Source organism: Panthera onca, chromosome X, assembly GCF_046562875.1.
Source record: "Panthera onca isolate mPanOnc1 chromosome X, mPanOnc1 haplotype 2, whole genome shotgun sequence".
Classification (NCBI taxonomy): Eukaryota; Metazoa; Chordata; class Mammalia; order Carnivora; family Felidae; genus Panthera; species Panthera onca.
Genome location: NC_138357.1, coordinates 85,952,892 through 85,966,716, shown reverse-complemented (window position 1 = coordinate 85,966,716; position 13,825 = coordinate 85,952,892).

Sequence of the window (13,825 nt, the reverse complement as noted above, 5' to 3'; positions counted from 1 at the left end):
GGTGACTTAGCCATGTAAATGGGAGAGGAAGAGGGGGCCAAATTGACACTAGGAACAAAGCATAGATGTGAGAAACAGTAGGGTATAAATGTCTAATAGTTGGTTGAGGGAGGTAGAAGTTAGACGCTCAAATCCTAGTTCAGCTTCTTTCTTTCTTTCTTTCTTTCTTTCTTTCTTTCTTTCTTTCTTTCTTCCTTTTTCTTTCTTTCTTATGCTATGTGTCAGTGGGCAAGTTACCTAACCTTTCTGAGCTTTAGTTTTTTCATCTGTCAAGTGGGAAAATTACTAGTACTACTTTCTTAGCATTAACTGTAGAAGGTTAAGTGATATCTATCTATCTATCTATCTATTTTAAAATGAAATTTATTGTCAAATTGTTTTCCATACAACACCCAGTGCTCATCCCAACAGGTGCCCTCCTCAATGCCCACCCTCCCCTCCATCCCACCCCCCCATCAACCCTCAGTTTATTCTCAGGTATTAAGAATCTCTTATGGTTTGGCTACTTCCCTCTCTAACTTTTTTTTCCTTACCCTCCCCCATGGTCTTCTGTTAAGTTTCTCAGGATCCACATAAGAGTGAAAGCATATGGTTATCAGTCTTTCCCCATATGACTTATTTCACTTAGCATCACACTCTCCAGTTCCATCCACGTTGCTACAAAAGGCCATATTTCATTCTTTCTCATTGCCAAGTAGTATTCCATTGTGTACATAAACCACAATTTCTTTATCCATTCATCAGTTGATGGACATTTAGGCTCTTTCCATAATTTGGCTATTGTTGAGAGTGCTGCTGTAAACATTAGGGTACAAGTACCCCTATGCATCAACACTCCTGTATCCCTTGGGTAAATTCCTAGCAGTGCTATTGCTGGGTCATAAGGTAGATCTATTTTTCATTTTTTGAGAAACCTCCACACTGTTTTCCAGAGTGGCTGCACCAGTTTGCATTCCCACCAACAGTGCAAGAGGGTTTCCATTTCTCCACATCCTCTCCAGCATCTATAGTCTCCTGATTTGTTCATTTTAGCCACTCTGACTGGCATGAGGTGATATCTGAGTGTGGTTTTGATTTGTATTTCCCTGATGAGGAGCGACTTTGAGCATCTTTTCATGTGCCTGTTTGCCATTTGGATGTCTTCTTTAGAGGAGTGTCTATTCATGTTTTCTGCCCATTTCTTCACTGGATTATTTGTTTTCCAGGTGTGGAGTTTGGTGAGTTCCTTATAGATTTTGGATACTAGTCCTTTGTCTGATATGTCACTTTCAAATACCTTTTCCCATTCCATTAATTGCCTTTTAGATTTGTTGTTTCCTTTGCAGTGCAGAAGGCTTTTATCTTCATGAGGTCCCAATAGTTCATTTTTGATTTTAATTCTCTTGCCTTTGGGGATGTGTCAAGTAATAGACTGCTGCAGCTGAGGTCAGACAGGTTTTCCCTTGCTTTCTCCTCTAGGATTTTGATGATTTCCTGTCTCACATTCAGGTCCTTTATCCATTTTGAGTTTATTTTTGTGAGTGGTGTGAGAAAGTGGTCTAGTTTCATTCTTCTGCATGTTGCTGTCCAGTTCTCCCAGCACCATTTGTTAAAGACACTGTCTTTTTTCCATTGGATACTCTTTTCTGCTTTGTCAAAGATTAGTTGGCTATATGAGCCTCTATTCTATTCCATTGGTCTATGTGTCTGTTTTTTTGTGCCAATACTATGCTGTCTTGAGGATTACAGCTTTGTAATAGAGGCTAAAGTCTGGGATTGTGATGCCTCCTGCTTTGGTCTTCTTCTTCAAAATTACTTTGGCTATTCGGGGCCTTTTGTGGGTCCATATGAATTTTAGGACTGCTTGTTCTAGCTTCGAGAAGAATGCTGGTACAATTTTGATTGGGATTGCATTGAATGTGTAGATTGTTTTGAGTAGTATTGACATGTTAACAATATTTATTCTTCCAATCCATGGTCACGGAATGTTTTTCCATTTCTTTATATCTTTTTCAATTTCCTTCATAAGCTTTCTATAGTTTTCAGCATACAGATCTTTTACATCTTTGGTTAGGTTTATTCGTAGGTATTTTATGCTTCTTGATGCAATTGTGAATGGGATCGTCTTCTTTGTCTTTCTGTTGCTTCACTATTAGTGTATAAGAATGCAACTGATTTCTGTACAATGATTTTGTATCCTGCGACTTTGCTGAATTCATGTATCAGTTCTAGCAGACTTTTGGTGGAGTCTATCGGGTTTTCCATGTATAATATCATGTCATCTGCAAAAAGTGAAAGCTTGACTTCATCTTTGCCAATTTTGATGCCTTTGATTTCCTTTTGTTGTCTGATTGTTTATGCTGGCACTTCCAACACTATGTGAAACAATAGCAGTGAGAGTGGACATCCCTGTCATGTTCCTGATCTCAGGGGAGAAAGCTCTCAGTTTTTCCCCATTGAGGATGATATTAGCTGTGGGATTTTCATAAATAGCTGTTATATCTCATTTATAAATCACTTTTCATGGTGCTTGGCACACAAAGTAAGTCCTGGTCTTTGTTCTTTCCTGGGTTCCTCTTTAGAGAACAGCATGTGTTTATAATATGAACTGAACTGGTCTGTATTACTCTCATTCCGTCTCCACATTCAACAAACTTTTTTTTCCCTTTTTTTTTAATATATGAAGTTTACTGTCAAATTGGTTTCCATACAACACCCAGCGCTCATCCCAAAATCAACAAACTTTTAAAGAACATCTGCCATGTAGCAGAACTTTTACCTATTTTATTTTCACTTAATTTGCACAACAGTCCTGATGACAGGATGACTGTGTGAAGAAAAGTCAAGTGAAAACGGCAGGGCTGCTACGCTACCTTGAGTTCAACTAGAGCAGCCATGCTTTGCTTTTTCCACAACACTTAAGATGCAATGGGTGTCACGTTTCTTTTTTTTTTTCTTTATAGGTAAAAAACCATGAAGAACTATTTTCCCAAATATGTGGGAGGAAAAAGGAGCTAAAGACATAGGGTCTATATGCTAGGAATTTGCTCTAGTGATTTCTGCTAGACTGTGAGTCTGGAGGCATTGTTGGTATTTTTCATAATTTAGTTGTTTTGTCTCCTCCCATATGTTTTTTTTTAATTTGGTAAAAACATAACATAAAATTTACTTTCTTAACCATTCTAAGTGTACAGTTCACTACCATTAAGTATATTCACACTTTTGTGGAATAGATTTACAGATGTATAGAAAGTAGTACTATTAATTTTCCCACTTGACAGATGAAAAAACTAAATCTCAGAAAGGTTTGGTAACTTGCCCACTGACAAATTTTTTAAGCAAACAAAATACTATCTGAGTATGTTCATTTTGTGATGATTTCCTGGTGTGTTAAGATTCTTTCACTTTTCTGTGTGTTATACCTCAAGAAATTTTTTTTTCTTTTTTTAAATGGTAATATTGAGCAAAACCTCAGTGTCTCTCAGTTAACTTATTGGTGAATACTCCAGCTGGCTATAGAATTGGGAGATAATATTAAGTTTCTTAATTGGAAAGCTAGAACAGTATTTTCTAAAATGTTATATACAATTTAGGAGAGTCATGAGATTTGTTCAATGCTTAGACATCTTAAGTAACATAAAAGGGAATATAGAGGTCTTCTGGTCCAAATAAGTTGGAATAGAGTCATTCTCCCTACTCCTACTTACTAGGTACAACTATAAATCATGGAAATGAAACTCGTTATTCCTGTGGTCCTTGAGACTCCCTGTTCTCCACTGAGAGACATTGGGTAGCCAGGGAATGTCCTGCAAGTAGGATCCCTCCAGAACAAATGACCCATCCTGGAAGTTTCTTTGTGTTCAATGGTGTAGTAATCCCTTCTCTCCCCCTCCTCCCAAGAATGGCCAGGCTTCCCTGGGAGGAGGGATTCTGCCACAACAAGTGACCAAGTGCAGAACGTGTTCTCTCATGGAGACTCCCTTTCCCCACCTAGAGGCACCACGCAACCTCGCCTGAGGAAACACCTTCTGCCTTCACAGCCCACCAGCACAGACCAGTGGGAGCCCCAGAAGCACCAGATAGCCTAAGCAGATCAAAGCAGAGCAAAGGCTCTAAAAATTAAAATGTTAATGAAACCACAACACATAAAAGTAGGCCAGGATCTATGTGCTAAACCTAAACAAGGAGATTGCCTGCTAAAATAAAGGATTTATATAGAACTAAAGTTTCCTAACACAATAGCCAAAATATTCAGGATACATTAAAAAATCACCTGTCATACCAAGAACCAGGAAAATAACTCGAATGAAGAAAAGACAATCAAATGACGCCAACACTGAGATGAATCATGTTGGAATTATCTGACAAAGATTTTAAAGAAGCCATTATAAAAATGCTTCAGTGAGCAATTATGAACATGATAGAAACAAAAGACAAAAATAGAAAATCTCAGCAAAAAAATAAGAGTTATAAAAAGAGTCTAAATAAAACTTAAAAATATATTAATAGAAAAAAAGCCAGCAGGTAATCATGTTGAATGAAAAAAAAGCCAATTCACCCAAGTTACATACTGTATGATTCCAGTTATTTAAAATGTTTGAAGTGTGTCATAGAAATCATGTATCATAGAAATTGGGAATAGTTTAGTGGTTTTCAGGGCTTAGGGTTTTAGTTCTGGGGAGGGTTACTGAAAAGATAAAGAGCAAGGTAGCAGGACATTGAGTAGAGTATTGCCTTGCCACACACGTAAACATTTCATTTAAAAAATGGGGGTATCCATCAAAATTGGCAAAGATGAAGTCAAGCTTTCGCTTTTTGCAGATGACATGATATTATACATGGAAAATCCGATAGACTCCACCAAAAGTCTGCTAGAACTGATACATGAATTCAGCAAAGTTGCAGGATACAAAATCAATGTGCAGAAATCAGTTGCATTCTTATACACTAACAATGAAGCAACAGAAAGACAAATGAAGAAACTGATCCCATTCACAATTGCACCAAGTAGCATAAAATACCTAGGAATAAATCTAACCAAAGATGTAAAAGATCTGTATGCTGAAAACTATAGAAAGCTTATGCAGGTAATTGAAGAAGATATAAAGAAATGGAAAGACATTCCCTGCTCATGGATTGGAAGAATAAATATTGTCAAAATGTCAATACTACCCAAAGCTATCTACACATTCAATGCAATCCCAATCAAAATTGCACCAGCATTCTTCTCGAAACTAGAACAAGCAATCCTAAAATTCATATGGAACCACAAAAGGCCCCGAATAGCCAAAGTAATTTTGAAGAAGAAGACCAAAGCAGGAGGCATCACAATCCCAGACTTTAGCCTCTACTACAAAGCTGTCATCATCAAGACAGCATGGTATTGGCATAAAAACAGACACATAGACCAATGGAATAGAATAGAAACCCCAGAACTAGACCCACAAACGTATGGCCAACTCATCTTTGACAAAGCAGGAAAGAACATCCAATGGAAAAAAGACAGTCTCTTTAATAAATGGTGCTGGGAGAACTGGACAGCAACATGCGGAAGGTTGAAACTAGACCACTTTCTCACACCATTCACAAAAATAAACTCAAAATGGATAAAGGACCTGAATGTGAGACAGGAAACCATCAAAACCTTAGAGGAGAAAGCAGGAAAAGACCTCTCTGACCTCAGCCGTAGCAATCTCTTACTCGGCACATCCCCAAAGGCAAGGGAATTAAAAGCAAAAGTGAATTACTGGGACCTTATGAAGATAAAAAGCTTCTGCACAGCAAAGGAAACAACCAACAAAACTAAAAGGCAACCAACGGAATGGGAAAAGATATTTGCAAATGACACATCGGACAAAGGGCTAGTATCCAAAATCTATAAAGAGCTCATCAAACTCCACACCCGAAAAACAAATAACCCAGTGAAGAAATGGGCAGAAAACATGAATAGACACTTCTCTAAAGAAGACATCCGGATGGCCAACAGGCACATAAAAAGATGTTCAACGTCGCTCCTTATCAGGGAAATACAAATCAAAACCACACTCAGATACCACCTCACGCCAGTCAGAGTGGCCAAAATGAAGAAATCAGGAGACTATAGATGCTGGAGAGGATGTGGAGAAACAGGAACCCTCTTGCACTGTTGGTGGGAATGCAAATTGGTGCAGCCGCTCTGGAAAGCAGTGTGGAGGTTCCTCAGAAAATTAAAAATAGACCTACCCTATGACCCAGCAATAGCACTGCTAGGAATTTTTCCAAGGGATACAGGAGTACTGATGCATAGGGGCACCTGTACCCCAATGTTTATAGCGGCACTCTCAACAATAGCCAAATTATGGAAAGAGCCTAAATGTCCATCAACTGATGAATGGATAAAGAAATTGTGGTTTATATACACAATGGAATACTACGTGGCAATGAGAAAAAATGAAATATGGCCTTTTGTAGCAACATGGATGGAACTGGAGAGTGTGATCCTAAGTGAAATAAGCCATACAGAGAAAGACAGATACCATATGGTTTCACTCTTATGTGGATCCTGAGAAACATAACAGAAACCCATGGGGGAGGGGAAGGAAAAAAAAAAAAAAAAAGAGGTTAGAGTGGGAGAGAGCCAAAGCATTAGAGACTGTTAAAAACTGAGAACAAACTGAGGGTTGATGGGGGGTGGGAGGGAGGGCAGGGTGGGAGGGAGGGCAGGGTGGGTGATGGGTATTGAGGAGGGCACCTTTTGGGATGAGCACTGGGTGTTGTATGGAAACCAATTTGACAGTAAATTTCATATATTAAAAAAAAAAATACTGACACTAAAGAAGAAAAATTATGATATTTTCTTGGTGGGAAGAAGAACTGGTGTAAAAATTGATTTGGGGATTCTGTATCAAGCGTCCTGGTGTTTAGCTCAGTTATTTGTATAAAAATGACTCCTTCTTTTCAAGCAATAAAAGCTCAATCTCACATTCAAAAAAAAAAACTGAGAACAAACTGAGGGTTGATGGGGGGTGGGAGGGAGGGCAGGGTGGGAGGGAGGGCAGGGTGGGTGATGGGTATTGAGGAGGGCACCTTTTGGGATGAGCACTGGGTGTTGTATGGAAACCAATTTGACAGTAAATTTCATATATTAAAAAATAAAAAAAAAAATAAAAAAAAAATAAAAAATGGGGGTATCCAATGCCACAGAAATATTGAAAAATATCAATCCTGATGATGCTAAATCTCCATTTGGACTCTTGCACTGCTGGTGGGAATGCAAACTGGTGCAGCCACTCTGGAAAACAGTGTGGAGGTCCTTCAAAAAATGAAAAATAGATCTACCCTATGACCCAGCAATAGCACTGCTAGGAATTTACCCAAGGGATACAAGGGAGTGCTGACGCATAGGGGCACTTTTACCCCAATGTTTATAGCAGCACTTTCAACAATAGCCAAATTATGGAAAGAGCCTAAATGTCCATCAATTGACGAATGGATAAAGAAATTGTGGTTTATATATACAATGGAATACTACTTGGCAATGAGAAAGAATGAAATATGGCCTTTTGTAGAAACGTGGATGAAACTGGAGAGTGTTATGCTAAGTGAAATAGGGAGAGAAAGACAGGTACCATATGTTTTCACTCCTATGTGGATCCTGAGAAGCTTAACAGAAGACCATGGGGGAGGGGAAGGAAAAGAAAAAGAAAAAAGAGGTTAGAGAGAGTGGGACCCAAAACATAAGAGACTCTTAACAACTCAGAACAAACTGAGGTTTGATGGGGGGTGGGAGGGAAGGGAGGGTGGGTGAGTGGTATTGAGGAGGGTACCTGTTGAGATGAGCACTGGGTGTTGTATAGAAACCAATTTGACAATACTTTTCATATTAAAAAAAATAAAGAGGACAACAGGAAATCAAAAAAAAGAGCAGGTTAAGGAGTGTTATGTTAGTGAAATAAGTCATACAGAGAAAGACAGATACCATATGTTTTCACTCTTATGTGGATCCTGAGAAACTTAACAGAAGTCAATGGGGGAGGGGACCAAAAAAAGAGGTTAGAGAGGGAGAGAGCCAAAACATAAGAGACTCTTAAAAACTGAGAACAAACTCAGGGTTGATCGGGGGTGGGAGGGAGGTGGGGGTGGTTGATGGGTATTGGGGAGGGCACCTTTTGGGATGAGCACTGAGTTGTTGTATAGAAACCAATTTGACAATAAACTTCAGATATTGAAAAAAAATAAAATAAAATTTACATCCAAATTGGTTAGCATATAGTGAAACAATGATTTCAGGAGTAGATTCCTTAATGCCCCTTACTCATTTAGCCCATCCCCCCTCCCACAACCCCTCCAGCAACCCTCAGTTTGTTCTCCATATTTATGGGTCTCTTTTGTCCCCCTCTCTGTTTTTATATTATTTTTGTTTCCCTTCCCTTATGTTCATCTGTTTTGTCTCTTAAAGTCCTCATATGAGTGAAGTCATATGATGTTTGTCTTTCTTTGACTGACTAATTTCACTTAGCATAATACCCTCCACTTCCATCCATATAGTAGCAAATGGCAAGATTTCATTCTTTTTGATTGCCGAATAATACTCCATTATATATATACCATATCTTCTTTATCCATTCATCCATCGATGGACATTTGGGCTCTTTCCATACTGTGGCTATTGTTGATAGTGCTGCTATAAACATGGGAGTGCATGTGTCCCTTCGAAACAGCACACCTGTATCCCATGGATAAATGCCTAGTAGTGCAATTGCTGGATCGTAGGGTTGTTCTACTTTTAGTTTTTTGAGGAACCTCCATAGTGTTTTCCAGAGTGGCTGAACCAGCTTGAATTCCCACCAACAATGAAAAGAGATCCTCTTTCTCCGCATCCTCACCAACATCTGTTGTTGCCTGAGTTGTTAATGTTAGCCATTATGACAGGTGTAAGGTGGTATCTCATTGTGGTTTTGATTTGTATTTCCCTGATGATGAGTGATGTTGAGCATTTTTTCATATGTCGGTTGGCCATCTGGATGTTTTCCTTGGAGAAGTGTCTATTCATGTCTTTCACCCATTTCTTCACTGGATTATTTGTTTTTTGGGTTTTGAGTTTGATAAGTTCTTTATAGATTTTGGATACTAACCCTTTATCTGATATGTCACTTACCATGACCAAGTGGGATGTATACCTGGTATGCAGGGCTGGTTCAATATCCGCAAAACAACTAACATGATTCATCACATCAATAAAAGAAAGGACAAGAACCATATGATCCTCTCAATAGATGCAGAGAAAGCATTTGACAAAACACAGCCTCCTTTTTTTGATAAAAACCCTCAAGAAAGTAGGGATAGAAGGATCACACCTGGGGATCATAAAAGCCATAAATGAAAGACCCAATGCTAATATCAACCTCAATGGGGAAAAACTGAGAGCTTTCCCCTAAGGTCAGGAATGAGACAGGGATGTACACTCTCGCCACTGTTATTCAACATAGTATTGGAAGTCTTAGAATCTGCAATCAGACAACACAAAGAAATAAAAGGTATCCAAATCAGCCAGGACAAGGTCAAACTTTCACTCTTTGCAGATGACATGATACTCTATATGGAAGACCCAAAAGATTCCACCAAAAAACTGCTAGAACTGATTCATGAATTCAGCAAAGTTGCAGGATATAAAATCAATGCACAGAAATAGGTTGCATTCCTTTATACCAACAATGAAGCAACAGAAAGAAATCAAGGAATCGATCCCATTTACAGCTGCACAAAAAAACCATAAAATACCTAGGAATAAATCTAACCAAAGAGGTGAAAAATCTATACACTGAAAACTATAGAAAGCTCATGAAAGAAATTGAAGAAGACACAAAAAAATGGAAAAAGATTCCATGCTCCTTGATAGGAAGAACTAAAATGTCGATACTACCCAAAGCAATCTACATATTCAATGCAATCCCTATCATAGTAACACCAGCATTATTCACAGAGCTATAACAAACAATCCTAAAATTTGTATGGAACCATAAAAGACCCCGAATATCCAAAGCAATATTGAAAAAGAAAACCAAAGCAGGAGGCCTCACAATCCCAGACTTCAAGCTATACTACAAAGTTGTAATCATCAAGACAGTATGGTACTGGCACAAGAATGCACACTCAGATCAATGGAACAGAATAGAGAACCCAGAAATGGACCCACAAACATGTGGCCAACTAATCTTTGACAAAGCAGGAAACAATATCCAATGGAATAAAGACAGTCTCTTCAGCAAGTGGTGCTGGGAAAACTGGACAGCGACATGCAGAAGAATGAACCTGGACCACTTTCTTACACCATATCCAAAAATAAACTCAAAATGGATGAAAGACCTCAATGTAAGACAGGAAGCCATCAAAATCCTCGAGGAGAAAGCAGGCAAAAACCTCTTTGATCTTGGCCACAGCAACTTCTTACTCAACACGTCTCCAGAGGCAAGGGAAACAAAAGCAAAAATGAACTACTAGGACCTCATCAAAAGAAAAAGCTTCTGCACAGCGAAGGAAACAATCAGCAAAACTAAAAGGCAACCGACAGAATTGGAGAAGATATAATGTGCAACTTTTAAACCAAAGGAAGAAAATTCCATCTATCCTATAGAAAGCAGGAAAGAAGACAAGATAAATGGGTCGAAAAAGATTTCCAATGTGGACTTCCTCTAGGTGTTGAAAATATCCACTGTGTCTTCATGGGTAACAGTGGCTGGAGTGAAATAGAATTGGGACACTCAACAGAACTGAGAAGCTAAGGTGCTGATTCATGACATGTCTGCATGGATCCCACTGCCAGAGATGAAACATTTTATCTTCTCTTGAGACGTCTGTTTTTGGGTTTTCCCATGCTCCACACTCTTTGCCAATTCTCATAATTTATGGGTAATAAAAAATAAACAGATTTCCTAGAGGGAGAAGTAAGGAAAGGAGAATCTTCAGGGGAATACCAGGTCCCTGTTAAGGAATGATCAATAAAGAGGAGCAACAACACTATTTCTATATATATCCATGGGCTGAGCTTGCTTTACTGTGCAATAAGGTTTCAGGGAGAACTGTGAAAAAGTTTTAAAATTGGAAAGTCAATAATAGGAAGAGAATTGAATAAGGAATCATGATTAGAATTGGAGGGTAGGAAGAGGATAGGTGATGATGCAGGGAGGTGCTTGCCTTTGGGTGGTGTCTGGGGATTATAAGGGATTATCATAGATGAGATTGGTTGCCCATAAACTCTCCAACATTGGTGTACATTGTTTTGTACCCAGAATGAGCTGAATTGTTAGATGCTAAACTACCTGATACCAGTACCTCCAGAACCACTACTCCGACTCCCTTACCCTAGCAAACTTGCTATGTTCGAAGCAGCGATAAAGCCCCCTCCAGCCGTATTTCTCATTCCATCTCTTTTCTTCCTCTCTCATTTCCCACTTCTCTCTCACATCCCTATATCACATTACTACCTACTACTTCTTGCATTTAGGTCACTAGACCAGATATACTTATTGTAACCATTGGTCAACTCAGAGGACTTAAGCAAAGGTTGCCACCTTGTGGTTGGAAACCAAAATAACCAAGATGGGACTTGGGTAAAACAGATGTTATTTGAATTTGGGGTCTCATATTTGAGAGTGCGTCAGAATCACCTAGAGGGCTTGGTAAAACACAGTGTTGGACCCAATCCCCATTGATCCTGATTCAGTAAGTCTGGGTTAAAACTCAAAAACTTGCATTTCTAACATGTTCCCAGGGAATGCCGCTGTTGTTGCTTCAAGGAGTACAATTTGAAAACTGCTTTAGACAAACCTCATTCAGGATAGGCAGACCCCAATTTGACCATCCAAGATTAGTAAAATTAGAGTTTGAACCTAGATCTATTTAATTCCAAAATGCATTAAGTTTTTGCTACACTATTATTAGGAAATTCAGGTGGTACTGCTTGGTCAGCAGTCTGTTTTGTATTCTGTGTCTCTGAGAAGGGTAATTATGTAGTAGAGGAAGAAATGGTATCCATTATTCCTGCGTGGATTAGATTTACCATGGTATTATTAACAATTCCCCTACTGTTGGACATTTAGGTTGCTTCCAAATTTGCACAATTATTATTTAAAAACTGTAAAGTGAATTTCTTTGTTAATAAACACTTCTCTTGCTATTTACTAATCACCTTTGATAGAATAATTTTGATACATTTTTAGGATGTTAACGGTCTCCCTTCTCATGAGGGATGAGGGTAAGTGGGTACAAGGGGAATGTAGGAACTAAGAGTACTATTCCACCGAATGTACTACTATGAGCAAAACTGGACATAGGCTCTTGCTTTTCTGGAGATTAGAGTCTAGCATAAGACTCAAACATTAATCAACTAGTCATACAAATAAATGTAAAATTGCAGCTGTAAAAGTGCTATGAAGAAAAGGTCAATAGTGTGGTAGGCAGTGTGACAGTGCTTGGAAATTTTGTTCCCAGGTTATAATGATAAACTTAAAAATTACTAACATTTTAATAATTTTATTATGATTAATATTTTTATATAATTTCCAATTTATCTTTGTATACCAGAATTTTAATATATAATGAAGATTTTTGGATTTGGTCTTAGCTTTGGCTGAATATTGATTTTGATACCTGTCGAAGCAGCATTTGGCCATATTGTGGATTAGGTGGACCTCTACCACTGACCTGGCTTGACCATGTCTCTCTGTGATGGACAGATTTTGAGGTGGACCCTTACGATCCCCATCTCCTGGTATTCACACCTCTGTATAATCCCCTTCACTTGAATATGAACAGGAGCTGTGGCTTGCTTCTAACCAATAGAAGATGACAAAGATGATGGGATGTCACTCCTGTGAATACATTATGTTATGTGAGACTCCATCTTGCTAGCCAACTTATTTTAGAGTCTCTCTCTCTTTTCATTGCTGGTCTGGAGGAAGCAACCTGCCATGGTTCCTAAAGCCACAAGAAAAGGAACTCTGACAACTTGAGTGAGCGTGGAAATGGATCCTTCCCTAGTTGACCCTTTAGATTAGAGCCCAGTTATGATTATGACCTTGATTGCAACCTTACAGAAAACTCACCCAAACTTTGCCTTGACTCTTGACACATAGAAACTGTGAGATAATGAGTGTTGTTTTAACTATTAAGTTGTGGTAGCATTGTAAGCTAATTCACCTTCCTTGCAACACTTCAGTTCCTCTGATACATATTCCACCTTCCCATTCTTTTATATGCCACTCCTTCTACCTGGGATCTTCCTCCACGTTCTTTACTCCACTTCTGCCTGGACAACTCCTTTGGGTCTTAACTGAATCATCACTTCCCTTGGAAATCTTTCGTTAACCTCCATTTTGTGTATTTTTCTCCGTGAAAAATTTGAGGTGGCAAAGTTGGCTTACAGGTTTTAAGCCATCGTCATAAGATGTGAAAAATTCCCACATAAGTTTTTTTTAAAGAATAATGAAATTAATAACTAAAAGTTAAATATAGATTTAAAGGTTATTTTGTTTAGTGTTATAAATATTAATATCTCAAGTAAGTCTACAGTTTAGAATTATAATATGCTTGGATCTTTGTTTATGAAAATTAAAGACATACTGGCTCAAAATTGATATAGTATTCTTCCTAAGGTTATCTAGTGAGAATTTCTCTCAAAATTTATATTAGCTACCAATATACTTTATTATTTAACTGTTTTTAATGCTTTTAAGTTTCATGGAGATAAAATTAATAGTTCTTATAATTACCATTAATTTTTGATGTGTTTTTATTTAGCAATACTAGATACACATTTATCCTTCAACTGATTGATAGAATTAAAACACATATAGCATATGATGGTATT